Source organism: Bison bison, unplaced genomic scaffold (genome assembly GCF_000754665.1).
Source record: "Bison bison bison isolate TAMUID 2011002044 unplaced genomic scaffold, Bison_UMD1.0 scf7180017864471, whole genome shotgun sequence".
Taxonomy (NCBI): domain Eukaryota; kingdom Metazoa; phylum Chordata; class Mammalia; order Artiodactyla; family Bovidae; genus Bison; species Bison bison.
The window spans coordinates 26,247,213-26,261,681 of NW_011495032.1; positions in this window are offsets into that span (position 1 = coordinate 26,247,213).

Below are 14,469 nucleotides of genomic sequence, written 5' to 3' on the forward strand. Positions count from 1 at the left end.
AATTTTATAGGCTATAGGAAGACTGAACAGGTACAACATCTTTTAAATTCAACTTTTTTGGAGCCTGAGACCTGAGGAAGTCTACTGGACAACTATTTGGTTACCTTAAATGAGGCAACTCAAGAAGTGAAAAATGTGTTTTCTTTCCTTTTTTCCTTCTTTCTGGCTTAGCAAAGCCACTGAAACTTTAGGTTATCATGTTGTAACATGTTTTCAACATATTTTCAGCTTACAGATGCTTTTGCTTGATTTCCTTCCAGCACACCCAGTTCCTCGTACATTTCTAATGTTAAGTTATGGCTTGCAGTCAAGCATATGATAAGCCTTATGTTTCTTCTGGACCAGTGTGAGTGAGGCTTAGGCTGAAAACTGTGGGAGAATGTAGATGAGAAGTAGGGTGGGAGACTTCTTGGAGCCTCCCTCCCACACTCCATGCTCACTGTTAAGCTATTACTATTCTGGGAATGATAGAACATCGCTGAGATGTTTGCTGTGTGGGTCCTGGGTTGTGTGTGTGTGTGTGTGTGTATTGACAGTTATAACTTCACTTCAAGTTTGCTTTAAAGCAACTTGTGAAGAGTTTGTGATGCAGGAATCTTAAGAATATCATTTTATTATTCTTTTCTTAGCCCAAAGCCATTGAATAGCTCTTTCCATAGACACCTGGAAACTATTTAGGACCTCATTCTTGTGCATGTTGGAGGCTCAACAAGTGCTATGAACTCTAAGGCAATTGGGAAGTTGCAAATTCATATGAGCCGCCTGAGATTCCTTTGTTAGGAAACTGATTCCAGGTTCCTAGTAAAAGTAGGGCTATGTCCAGATTAAAATGGAAAGCTCTGATTTGGCTTCCACATGTTTTTCAATTGAACATTCTACATCTAGATATTTTAAAAGTCTCAGTGTCTGACTGTTGGAATATTCATTGTGATTTTTGACACCTGCCTGGAACCTCCAAACATGTAAACTCAGACTGTTGGCACTTATGGAAAAGTTTTCTTATTGCCTTTCAGAAGCCACCATAGCGGGAGGTAGTCTGATAATGGATAGATGAGTGTGATGACTGACCAAAGAAAAGAAATGCAAAGAGGGCAGATTAAAACAAAATACGAATGTCAAGTTATGCTACATGTTCTCATCTCCTCTGGGAGATAATCTTCAAGCATTTTATTTATTATGTGCACACTTACTGTTCAAAATGATGACATGAAGATGAAAGTGATGTGGTCCCTGTCTTCAAGGAATAGAATATAATGAGGAGACCTACAAATTAACAAAAGATGCTGATAAGGTCATGGCAGAAGAAAGAGTGGTAAATCTGTTGGGATGGAGATGAAGGAGAAGAAAAGAATTCACAGAAAGAGTAGGCATTTACCAGGCTAATGAAAAGATAAGGCAGCCCAGGCAGAAGGAGTTACATGCACAAAATAAGTTTCAAAGAGACTGATAGGTTAAGTGGATTGATCTACAAAAAAAACAGGTGTGGGACTGTGGATGATTCAAGAGACAGGCAGCAACTTCCAGAGAAGTTGGATCTCCATCTTCTTCTGGCCATTCTGTGGAAGATTATTTAACATTTCCCAGGCAACAACAGCTCAGATTGCTATTTTTCTTTAATCTGTTAACGTGCAGTTTTATGGATTAGTTGACTTAAGAGTACTTTCTTGAGATACGGGATTTAACACCATAGTGAAATTAGGGGATGGGTCAAACTCACCTAGAGGCTGGATAAAGCAAAGGCCACTACTAATGAAATGGAAATGCTTGAGTTGCCCTTGAAGATGGTAAAGGAAGGAACAAAGAGCCCGATGAAGCGGGCATGGACAAATCATTCACCAAGGTCATAGAGAATGTGCTGGGGAGAGGGACATCAGCAATGCAGTAGTTGCCTCCTCTGTATGGAGGGATTATGGTAGGACAAGGACAAGCCATCACAGGTCTGGGCTTATTAACATCCATGGGGATGACAGAGCTCTGGAAAGCCATGAGACTACAAGAAAAATGAAGCAAGAGTGGAGAATCAGGAGTCTGAGGACAATCACCCAAATAAAAGTCAAAATCCCTTTCTCAATTCCTTGACCTGAGCCAATTTTCAGATCTAGAATCCATTGACTGAAGAGGTGACCAGGTGCCTAGGAAGAAGGACCCTTCAGCACTGTGGTAAGAATATATTGTGACAGTTACCTGAGTCTTTCTCCCAAGGGACTTATGACCACTTACTCAGATGAGGGAAAGGGGAATAACCAGATATATTGAAGGTTAATGGATATAGGGTCTAATATAACATCAATTCTTGGAGTCCCCAAGTGTCATCATGGTACCCTTTGTTAGAATTAGAGCTCATGTGTTGTTAGTTGCTCAGTTGTATCTGACTCTTTGCAACCCCAAGGACTCTAGCCTGCCAGGCTCCTCTGTCCATGGGATTTTCCAGGCAATAATACTGGAGCGGGTTGCCATTCCCTTCTTCAGGCAATCTTCCTGACTCAGGGATCGAACCCAGGTCTCCTGAATTGCACGTGGATTCTTTACCATCTGAGCCACCAGGGAAGCCTATGGGGGCCAAGTAATAAATGGAATCCTTGAGGATTACAAATTAGAAGTTGATATATTTGGAAGTTGGAGTAAGTTCATACAGGTTTCCTGGTCTGTGGAATAAGGGTTATCATACAGGGGAAGACCAAGTGGAAACCTTTGAAATTTCCCAACACCCTTTCTCCCATATCCAAGATAATAGACTCCTCCCAGCCACCAATGTCATATCTTGGGGAGAGGTGATAGTGGGGATGAGTGCCATCATTAAAGACCTAAAAGACACAGGAATGGTAGTTGCTACCAAATCTCCATTTTAATTTCCCAGAATAGTCCCTTCTAGAATATGGATGGATCCTAATATTTCTGCAGATTACAATAGTAGTAGCATCCTCACATGCAGCTGCTGTACCAGATGAAAAATCATTCCTAGAGCAGATAAGTAAAGACTCAGACTTAAGACATGTAGCTAGCGTCTTGGCAAACGCTTTTTCTTATTCCAATTATAAAAGAGGATCAGAAACAATATTCACATTGGATGGACAACAATATTCACTTAAGATTTTGTCTCAGGTCCACCTCTCTTACATCCTCTGTCATTGAATAGTCTGAAGAGACCTGGACCACCTGGACATCCCACAGAAGACCACATTGATCTATTTCATCAATGACATCATGATGATTGAACAGGTTAAGCAAAAGATGACTGGTATTCAGGGCCTTGGTAAACCATATATGCTCTAGTGGGTGGGAAGTCAGGGCCAGATTTTAGAGTCCAGTGTTTAGGTCCATGCTGAAGTATCCCCTCCAAAGTAGAACACACACACACACACACACAAATATGCACAAAGCAAAAAAAGAAGAGAAATGACATCTGGTAGACCTCTTTGAGTTCTAGAGGCCACACATCCACATCTAGAAACATTGCTCCTTCCCCTGTAGTGGGAGACAAGAAAGGCTGCCAGCTTTGCATTCAGTTCAAAGCAGAAAAAGACACTGTAGAGGTACAGGATATAGTACAATTAGTCCTGCCACTTGGGTCATGTGATCCAGCAGACCTTGTGGACAGAAGGTATCAATAGTATCGCAAGCTGTAGTGGGAGAAGTATAATGAGGGCCTCTGGGATTCTGGAGCAAGGCCATGCCACTGCCACACTACTTTCTAAGAAACAGCTCTTGATTTGTTACTGAATACCAACAGAGGTAGAGAACTTGACTGTAAAACTCCAAGAGACTATGTATTTGGAACTGCCCTTTATGAGCTGGGTCTGTTAGATTTACCAAGTCATCAAAGTCATATGGCACCAAAATAGTCAATCATAAGTTGTAAATGGTATATCTGGGACTGAGCCCTAGAAGAACTAGAGAGCATGAATAAGCTGCATGAACAGATGGCCCAGAGCCCTTGCCATCTACCTCAGTTGTTCCAGTGCCCCTCCCCAGTTTACACCTATGACCAAATGGGTATTCCAGAATGACCAGTTGAAAGCGGGGGGAACAGCCAGAGTTTTGTTTATAAGTGGCTCTGCTTTGTATTTGACTGCAAGCTGAATGTTGACAGTGGCTGCATTAGAATCATATTCAGGAGTAGCCCTGAAAGACAGCGAGGAGGAACAGTCCTTCCAGTGGACAGGTCTGTGTGCTGTGCTCCCAGCCACCCACTTTGTGTGGAAAGAGAAGTGATATGAAATGAAAATATAGATCCTGGAATGTGGTCAATGGCATGGTCACCTGATCAAGAAAGAGAAAAACTAGAAGACTGGAGAGAAGGTCTGAGGCAGACCTCAATGTAGTCTTGAGGCTACACATATGCAAAAGAGCACCGGGTACAAAGATTTGTGTTTCATACATTAATGCGCATCAGAAAACACTCACCAAGGAAGAAGCACAGAACAACCAAGTGGACAAAATGACTTGGCCAGTTGACATTAGCCAGACTTCATCACTGATTGCTCCAGAACTGGTCAAGCGGACATACAAATAGAGTGAGAGAGAGAGACAGGACATATTGGTCTGATAGTATGGATTCTATTTACCAAGGAAGATCTAGTGAATGCGGTCTATGAATGTCCACATTGTTAGCAATACTGAGTATCCCATATGGCACTATTCCTTGGGGAGATCAACAGGCCACTTAGTAAAAATTTGACCACATTGAGACCTCTCCATCCTTGGAAAGTCCAGTGGTTCATCCACATAGGGACAGATAACCTATTCTGAGGACAGATATTTGCTTCTTCTGCCTGCAGAGACCCATACCAACACTACTATCCATTGTAGAATGTTGAATCCACAGGCAGAGAATACCATTCTGAAGGTCATCTGACCAAGGGATGTATTTCACCTTGAAGGTGGTGTTGGAATGGGTTCATATCCACTGGTTGTATCATTTAACGTTCCTGGAGGCAGTCTGCCTCATATGGTGTTGCTGCAATGTCCCTTGAAAGGAGCAGCTGAAATGCCAGCTTGGAGGAAATACTCTGGAAGGATGGGGTATCATCCTTTAGGATGCAATGTATTTATTAAGTCAGAGACTCCTATATGGTGCTGTGTCCCCTGTAGGAAGGGAACATGAATCCAAGGATGAAAAGGTAGAAGAAAAAGTGGGCCCATTTACCATCATTCCCCATAAATGACCCACTGGGGGATTCTGTGTTTCATGTTTCTGCCACTCAAAGGGAGCACATTCTTGCTAGAAGACACAGCAAGGATCTCAGCTGCCAGGAGGATACCTTGAAATCCTGTGTCCTGGGACCAGCGGGCAGGAAGGAGAGTCAACATATTGGTAGAGATAATTGACCCTGGTCAGAGGAGGAGGTAGGGATGCTGTATACAGTGGGACAGAGGAGCACAGAGGAACACAGATGATCCACTTCCTGGGTCTTGCCACTTTGTAACTATGAACAGATATGTGTAGCAACCACAAACTGTGAAGGGCATGATTATCAAGGCTAAGACCCCTCAGAAACACAGGTTTGGGTCACACCACCAGGGAAGGCCCCGAGACCTGTAGGTAATAGGTGAGGATGTGGGGAAGAAATTTAGAGTGGAGGGGGGAGAGGGAAAGAGTAGTTGTGGCCTTGAGATCAATTGCAGGGTTAAAGGTGGTGGTTTATTCATTAATCTTCCTCTTTTGAGTTTTCCCTCAGGAAGAAAGGCCCAAGGAACTGTGAGACAGGAGCTACCAAACCTGTGTGAAGTGGATCCACATGGCACAAGGGGTAGACTATGGCATCCTTGAGAATGAGCCTCACAGACACCTCCCAACACCCCATTGTAATGTAAGGAGCGTAATGGCCAAGGGCTCTGACAATCACTGCCCTGTTTAGGCTGAAGTCTTGCCTCCCACAGTGTGTGGCAGGGATTGTAAAGCAAGTTTGTTCCAGATGGTCCACCTTGGCTCAAGGACCTTGACGGTCTGGCCAAACCTTTCTTAGACTGCACAGGGGTCTAGAACACTTCCACCCAAACTTCCTGCCCTCTTTCCTTCCCTCGGGGGGTCAGATTTACATCATGATCTGATGTTTCTCCCAGCAATCCCTGCCTCCCTCCTTATTTTCTAGTCATGGATACTTCTTAACAAAACCCTTACAGGTTTAATCCCATTTTGGCTCCCAATGTGTATAGTCCTGAAGCTGAGAAACGCTGACTTAGAGAGATAATAATAGTGGGAGTTGGGTATTGATATTGGCTCAATTACTTTGTGATTTCCTGGAGATAGAACTCTCAGAGATTGGTCCAGATGGTACATTCTGCACCAAGGAAAATGATGTTTCTCCATGGACAGGGGAGTCCGGCAGGCTACAGTCCATGGGGTCTCAGAGAGTCAGACATGACTGAGGAACAAAGCACACAGGGGAACAGTCAGGATAAGACTAACAGTATTCTGTTCCTGGGGGATTTGGTCAGAACTGAGTCACTCTGAGAACACATGGACAATAATCCTTGTCTGCTTGTGTGCCTTCTTTCCTTTCTCCCTCCTTACCTCTCCACCTTCTTTCTCTCCTTCCTCCCTCCATCTCATCTCTCCCTTTCTTCCATCCTCCTTCCTTCCCTCTCTTCCACATTCCTTCATTTTCTCTCTCTCTTCCACTCCCTTCACACCTTCTCACTCTCTCTTTCCCTTCTTTCTCTTTTCTGGCCTCACTGACTTTTTGTCTTTTACCTCAATATTGTAGTTAGACAATAACAATGATTACTCGATAGTTCCATCCTGAAAACGCAACTCTCATGCACGCAGTTACCAATGACTTTTAGTTTGAATTTTCTCATTGTTCAGTTTCAGATAAAGGGTGAATGTTCTTGGAAAGTTTGAACTTAATCAGAAAAGTTACTTTAGAATTATCATCTTAGAGTAATTGCTGGGCTTTTAGATTTGGAAATATTTTCTTACCAGTTATTGTCCACTCATTGTTCTGAAATTTGGGTTAATAATTTTATCACTTAATAATTTTTTCCTCCTCTTCGGTTTAGTTTCACTTCTACTGTGAGCACTGCACCCCCAAATTAAAATTGAATTCATTTCAGCCTCAAGTTCTAACTGGGTCAGGTTTGTTAAGAATCAAGCCCAGTTTAATCAACTTTTTCATAAAATTGATCTGGGTTTCAAGAACGTAATGAAACCAGAACATGGGGGAGTTTAGAATATAGTCTGGTCTCAATTTGTCTACTCTTTGAAAACCACGGTCTGGTTTCAACCCAGCTAAACTTGGATACTTTAATTGAAAAAAATAATGACTGGAAAATCCCATCAACAAATGGAATACAGAAGCACCCTTCGAGGAATGATATCCCAGAGGCAAATGTTATTTTTCTTGTTAGGTTTATCAATAAGTGATAGATACTCTAAAATAAATGGATTAGATTTATGTCTGGTAAAATAAATGTACCAGAATCCTGGTCTCTCTAGAAAGTGACCTTGGACATCCAATCAGCCATTATCTATATCTCTTACCTCTATCTTGACCAGTTTCTTTCATCTGTGTTCTCATGTACCTACCGTCACCTACAGGCTCTGTTTTACCTCTCTTCTAAAATTCTTAGTCCTTCACTGAATGAGGCTTTGCATTTGTAACTATCCAAGACTTGGATCCAAAGAAGCTTTGATAACTGGGCTCTGTAATCTTGGGAAATAGCCACTGGGCTCTCTCCATACTCATGTAAATCTCATTTTCCCTCCAAGTCCTTTTGTCTGAATCTCAGAGGACTGAGTTTCTACTTTGAGTCTTTTGACTGTCTTCTTCTGTCTTGCCCTTTTCCTGAGGCCAGAAACTTTCTATCTTGGGGCCTGGGGCTCCTCAGTCTGGGGAGAAACCTTCTGAATGAACTATCCAGTTACCATCTACATGGATTCCTATTTTTTATTTTCTACTCAGTTTATATAATCTCTTTTTGTTTGGCTCCTGTATTGCTACTTGGATTGTGCCTTGCGATGGTTTGGAATACCACCATTATTCCAAACCATCTGATCCTCCAGGGGTCTGAAGCTTGTCTGCAATCCAGCACCAGTGATAGGCAATGAGAGAATCAGGCTCCCTCTCCATCTCCATGTGCTTTGGGTGGCAGGATCCTATCTCCTGCTCACTCTCCAGATGTATTAGCTCATCCTTTGCTCTAGTGATGCTACCATTACTGAAAATGTTCTTGTTATTCAGAGCCCTGTAGCATGATCCTTCCAACATTTTCCAAGGCAGCACTTATTTGTTTTCTGAATTTGGTGATTTCTCTCAATGATTTCTTCATTAACTGAGGGACTTTGGTGACCAAACCAGGCGTTTCCAATGTTGTATCAAAACCAAGATGTAATTGTACAGTAACAAGACACTGAATTTTTTTCTCCTCCATAAAAGTGAAAATAATTTCAAAAGAAGCATCTCAGAGATGTCTTGATCAATGACAGCATCACTGGAAATATATAGTCTTCCAAGATGACATATTTGATGGGCTGCCATCATTTGGATTTGTGGTTTTATGCTCATCTCCAGATGAAGATGAAGCAATTGAATTTTTCATCACTTAGAGGGTTTTTTTTTTTCTAAATTTTCCAGTTATAATGAGCTGTGGGGAGCCAGTCATCTTTATATTTCCTTGAGATTCTCCTTGTGACACTGTGCCATGTCTCCTCTAATGTGACAGTATAACCTAAGCATGAATAACTAACAGGGCTCCATGTGCTAAAGAAAGCTGGGTCTCTCATTTTTCCCTTGCCTCCTTCTGCCAGAGAAGAGGCTGGCATGGTTGAGGGCCTTAGACTATATTCTCATACCATAAAGAAAAAAGTACCTTTAAGTAGGAATACAATTTTGACATAGAGAAATTGGCCAGAGAATTTCTAAAATTGCTTAGGATTGGTCCCTTAATTTTCTGTCCTTGGTATGCTTAAGGTCATGCCTAATTTTTATATCCCTGAACATGGGAATTTCTAGAAATTCTGATATCTGATTCTGACATTGTATCCCCTTGATGCCTGCATTCCACATTAAACTGAAGGTCATCTGTTTGAATGACCTGCCTGTGTATCTTGTGTAGTTTCTATGAAGTTAGAAACCAAGGACATGTATTCAGAGAATGGAAAGTCTGAAGCGGAATGTGAAGCCAGGCTTACCTATTTGCCCGTGTGGGTCAGTTTCTCCTTGTCACAACCAGTAAGAGATGGACGTTAAACTTATGATTCCTACGTTCAAGGTCTCAATGAATTAAAACCTGAGGAGCTCAGACTACATTTAACAAACATTCTCTAGTAAACTTAGCCCACTAATGTCTGTCTCCTATGTTGGTCACATTACGTATTTATTTACATGTCTAATTAACCATGCCCATGGCTCAGCAGTAAAGAATCCACCTGTAATGCAGGAGATTTGGGTTTGATCCCTGGGTTAGGACGAATCCCTGGAGAAGGAAATGGCAAGCCACTCCATATTCTTGCCTGGGGAATCCCATGGACAGAGGAACCTGGAGGGCTATGGTCCATGGAGTCTCAAAAGAGTTGGACATGACTTGGCGACTAAACAAAACAACAAAAAATAAACATCGTTTATCTTTGGGAAAAAGAATGTATTTCTTAATGTGCACAGTATTTTTCATAGTATTCTAGGAAAATTAACACGAGAAATACTTTTAAATGATTGTGATACTGATGCGTATCTGATAGCATAATACGTTGTGCTGAAGAAATTCTTCTTTGGTTGATATTTCAGAAACTGAAGTTCCTGAATAGACTCATCTTGAATTCAAATTTCTGCATGAGGAGGAAGCTATATCCATATCTTATCTCCTTTAAACCTTTTACAAAAGCAGAAAAGTTCTGATAGCCTGGCATACACTTAGTGCACTATAAACATTAGAAAGACTTTTGATTTTTATTGCTTGTAGTATCTGTTTTTCTGACCACAGACAATACATGTACATTCATAAAAATGGAATATATAGGTGGGTGAAATAAGAAAATAAAAATTCTATGTAATCACTGTTAGCATGTTGCTATGTAAAAGTCTGCATGTATTTTCACTTTATTTTTACAAAATGGATCATATGCTAAATATAATATTCTAACTTGTTTTTCCACTTACATGTCATGAAGGGAAAATATACTTTTAATTAGAAATTATTTAGAATTGAAAGAGATTTTCCTAATTGAGTCTCCTCATTTTCATAGATGAGACAGTTAAACTCTAATAAAATTATATGGCTAAAGTAATTCCTATTTAGGTAGCAGCAAAGCAAGAGAGTTCCAGAAAAACATATATTTCTGCTTTATTGACTATGCCAAAGCCTTTGACTGTGTGGATCACAATAAACTGTGGAAAATTCTGAAAGAGATGGGCATACCAGACCACCTGACCTGCCTCTTGAGAAACATGTATGCAGGTCAGAAAGCAACAGTTAGAACTAGACATGGAATAGCAGACTGTTTCCAAATCGGTAAAGGAGTATGTCAAAGCTATATATTGTCACCCTGCTTATTTAACTTATATGCAGAGAACATCATGAGAAACACTGGGCTGGAGGAAGCACAAGCTGGAATCAAGATTGCCGGGAGAAATATCAATAACCTCAGATATGCAGATGACACCACCCTTATGGTAAAAAGTGAAGAAGAACTAAAGAGCCTGTTGATGAAAGTGAAAGAGGAGAGTGAAAAAGTTGGCTTAAAGCTCAACATTCAGAAAACAAAGATCATGGCATCTTGTCCCATCACTTCATGGCAGAGAGACAGGGAAACGGTGGAAACAGTGGCTGACTTTAATTTTTTGAGCTCCAAAATCACTGCAGATGGTGATTGCAGATATAAAATTAAAAGACGCTTACTTCTTGGAAGGAAAGTTATGATCAACCTAGATAGCATATTCAAAAGCAGAGACATTACTTTGCCAACAAAGGTCCTTCTAGTCAAGGCTATGGTTTTTCCAGTGGTCATGTATGGATGTGAGCTGAGCGCCGAAGAATTGATGCTTTTGAACTGTGGTGTTGGAGAAGACTCTTGAGAGTCCCTTGGACTGCAAGGAGATCCAACCAGTCCATCCTAAAGATCAGTCCTGGGTGTTCATTGGAAGGACTGATGTTGAAGCTGAAACTCCAGTACTTTGGCCACCTGATGTGAAGAGATGACTCATTAGAAAAGATGGTGATGCTGGGAAAGATTGAGGGCAGGAGGAGAAGGGGACAACAGAGGATGAGATGGTTGGATGGCATCATCGACTCGATGGACATGGGTCTGGGTGGACTCTGGGAGTTGGTGATGGACAGGGAGGCCTGGCATGCTGCAGTTCATGGGGTGGCAAAGAGTCGGACACGACTGAGTGACTGAACTTATTTGAACTGAACTGAAAGCCACATCTGTAACTCCAATCTCTTAAATCCCACACCACCATTTTACGCATTTTATCCCTTATATACTGTGACTAAATTCCGACTCAATAAATTGGAATTACAGAGCACAAGAAAGTCTTTATCTTCCTCTAATGTATTGTATCTTGGCTGAATATTTGCTGGGAAACACTGTGGGAATGATCGATTAACTCAGAATTTATTTAAAGTATTTTGTAGAGAATAATTTGTGAATTTCATTGATTGGTTTTTGATCTTTAAAGCTTGAAACTGAGGACAGAACAATCGTTTTTTTTGGCATTAAATCTTGGTACATCCCAAACTGCTATAAATCTTAAAACATTCTTATTTAAGTCAGTGTCAATAGAAATGTGGTTAAATCTAAGTAAGAGTTTCCTGACTTTTAAACTAGTGAGTTAAAAAAAAATTACTATTTATGTTGTGGTAATTTGAGTTACAGAATCTAAAAAAAGGTTCTATAATCACCAATTACTATCAAATTTATTTGCTAAATTTAGCACTAGAGTGACATTATCTGTACATTCTTTCTATAAAAACATCTAACAGAGCATCTTTTTTGGGGTTTTGTGATATTGAGAGCTTTCTGGAATTTTACCAAAGTTCCACCCACAATCAAAACCAATGATCTGTGATCGTTGATTAATTCTGTCAGGTAGGTCAGAATTGATACTTTTTTGAATATATGCAAATTATCCTTCGTTTAAAGTTTCTGTTTTGTCTTCCTCTTCTCCATTTATGTTTGTCTTCTTTCTTTTCATTTTCCTCTTTATTTCCATTCTCTTAAAAATCTTGAGGTTGTTTCCCCCAGTTTTTCTTTATTATAAGAGATATTGAAATTAATCAATATATTCAGATTATACAAATGGCATTCACGTAAGCAGACATTTTATAATGCTAATTTTAAAAAGGCCTGGATTTCTAGGAAGGGAGCCAGAGAATTGGAAAGTGATTTATTTTCTCAAGTGAAAATAGCGATTTCAAATGATGAGAAAAAATTGCATTTACTCAACAATATTTATCACCATAACCTTGGTTACTGAATTTAGCATATAAATCAAGATAATAAACTCCAGTAGCAAAGATTTAATTTTTATAAATCATAACTTCCTTTAGCTCTTTTTTATACTGTGAGTCAAAAATTCCTAACAACTTCATTTGTTCTTAAGCACACACTTGTCTCTTTTATCAGAGGGTGAAAAGCAGGGGAGATGGTTGACCAATGCTTCTTGACCTGCATATTTTGGGGGAGGACAGGGAAAAAATGTTTCTGGTATTTTCTAATTGTTAGCATTTCTTAACCAATGTAAAGAAATGACCAGAGATGACAAAGTTTGCATGTGGCAAGAACTTTATGTGATCAGAGTAAATTTAAGTAATGCTGAGAAGTAACAAAAATATAAGAAATGATTTCCTTAGAGTTTTAAAGGCAACTTCTTTGCTGTAATGATGCTCTTAGATGAATACAGAAATTAGGCTCCATACCTGTGCCAGACAAAACCTAAAGACCCTGTGTTTTCATCATAGTGTATCATCTTTGCTGCCTTCAGTGGGTCCTGATGTGACCATGTAAGTGCAATCATTTAGCTTCCTACTCATGGATGAAACTCTGGGCCAGAGAGTTTTCTCTTGGAGCATAATCCATAAATAGAGCCTGTGAAGGAAAGCTACTAAATGTAACCAGCTGTTTCTAAATTATATTCTCCTAAAGCATGTGTGAATAATACAGTTCTTTGAGCCGAAGTTTCTTGCCACAGCCTAGCTCCATCTCATTTAATTATTCTACAACCATAAGTAACCTATTATAAAATTGTGCCTGGGAGAAGACAGAGCCAAATGATCCATATCTTAGATTCTGGCTGGTGATGGTTCAGTGTGACTTGTGGTCACAATTGTAGGTGATGAGGAATAATCAGAACTTTTTCTCTTTGCCTCAACCAGTTGCAAGCCTCAACCAGTTGCAAGTTCATTCCTTTTACTCAAGGAAAGAAGGAGAACTGCCTATGTGTTTCATCTAGATTACACTCAGAGAAGAGGAAAAATGTATGGCCAATACATACTGTAAGATCAGTGATATGCTTTTTAAGGTGGTGAATGCCAACCGAATGCATTGGCATGACCATATATTTGTGTGTGTGTATAGTAAACCTAAACATAACATGAAATTTACTAAACATATAAAAGTGTATGATTCAGGATATATTCACATTTACTATGTTGCACAACCATCACTAATATCTAGTTCGAGAACATTTTCATCATCCAAAATAAATCCCATGTCCATCAGGCAGTCATTCTCCATTTCCTGATTCCCGCCGCCGCCCCCCTCCCCCCCAATCTCTTGTCATCCACAGATTGCTTTCTATCTTTATGGATTGGTCTGTTCTGGATATTTCATACAAATGGAGTTATATGATATGGGACCTTTTGTGCATTATTTCTTTCAGGGTACTGTTTTCAAGGTTCATCTATGTTGTAGCATGCATCAGTACCTTATTCCTCTTTATGGCTGAATATGAAAGGTTTCCCAGGTGGCTCAGTGGTAAAGAATCTGCCTGCCATTGCAGGAGACACAGGAGACGTAGGTTTGATCCCTGGGATGGGAAGATCTCCTGGAGGAGGAAATGGCAATCCACTCCAGTATTCTTGCTGGGAAAATCCCATGGACAGAGAAGCCTGGTAGGCTACAGTACATGGGGTTGTAGAGAGACTTGACTGTGCAACTGAGCACACGCACATACACATGCATATACCACTTTTTCTTTATCCATTAATCACTTGATGAACACTTGGGTTGTTTCCATCTTTTGACTATTGTGATTAGTACTGCTATAAGACCAAGTTTTCTTTTTTTTTTTTTTTTTACTTAAAATTTGATTTGCTGATTTGTCTTCTCAGAGACCCAAGACCCACCAGGAAGTTTGGTGGGGCTGTATTTCAAGTTGCAAACTAGCAGGAAATTAGAGTCAGAAGCCCTTGGGAAGACGGTGAATGACATTAAAGGCAACCCACTCCAGTACTCTTGCCTAGAAAATCCCATGGATGGAGGAGCCTGGTGTCCATGGGGTCGCAAAGAGTCGGACACGACTGAGCGAC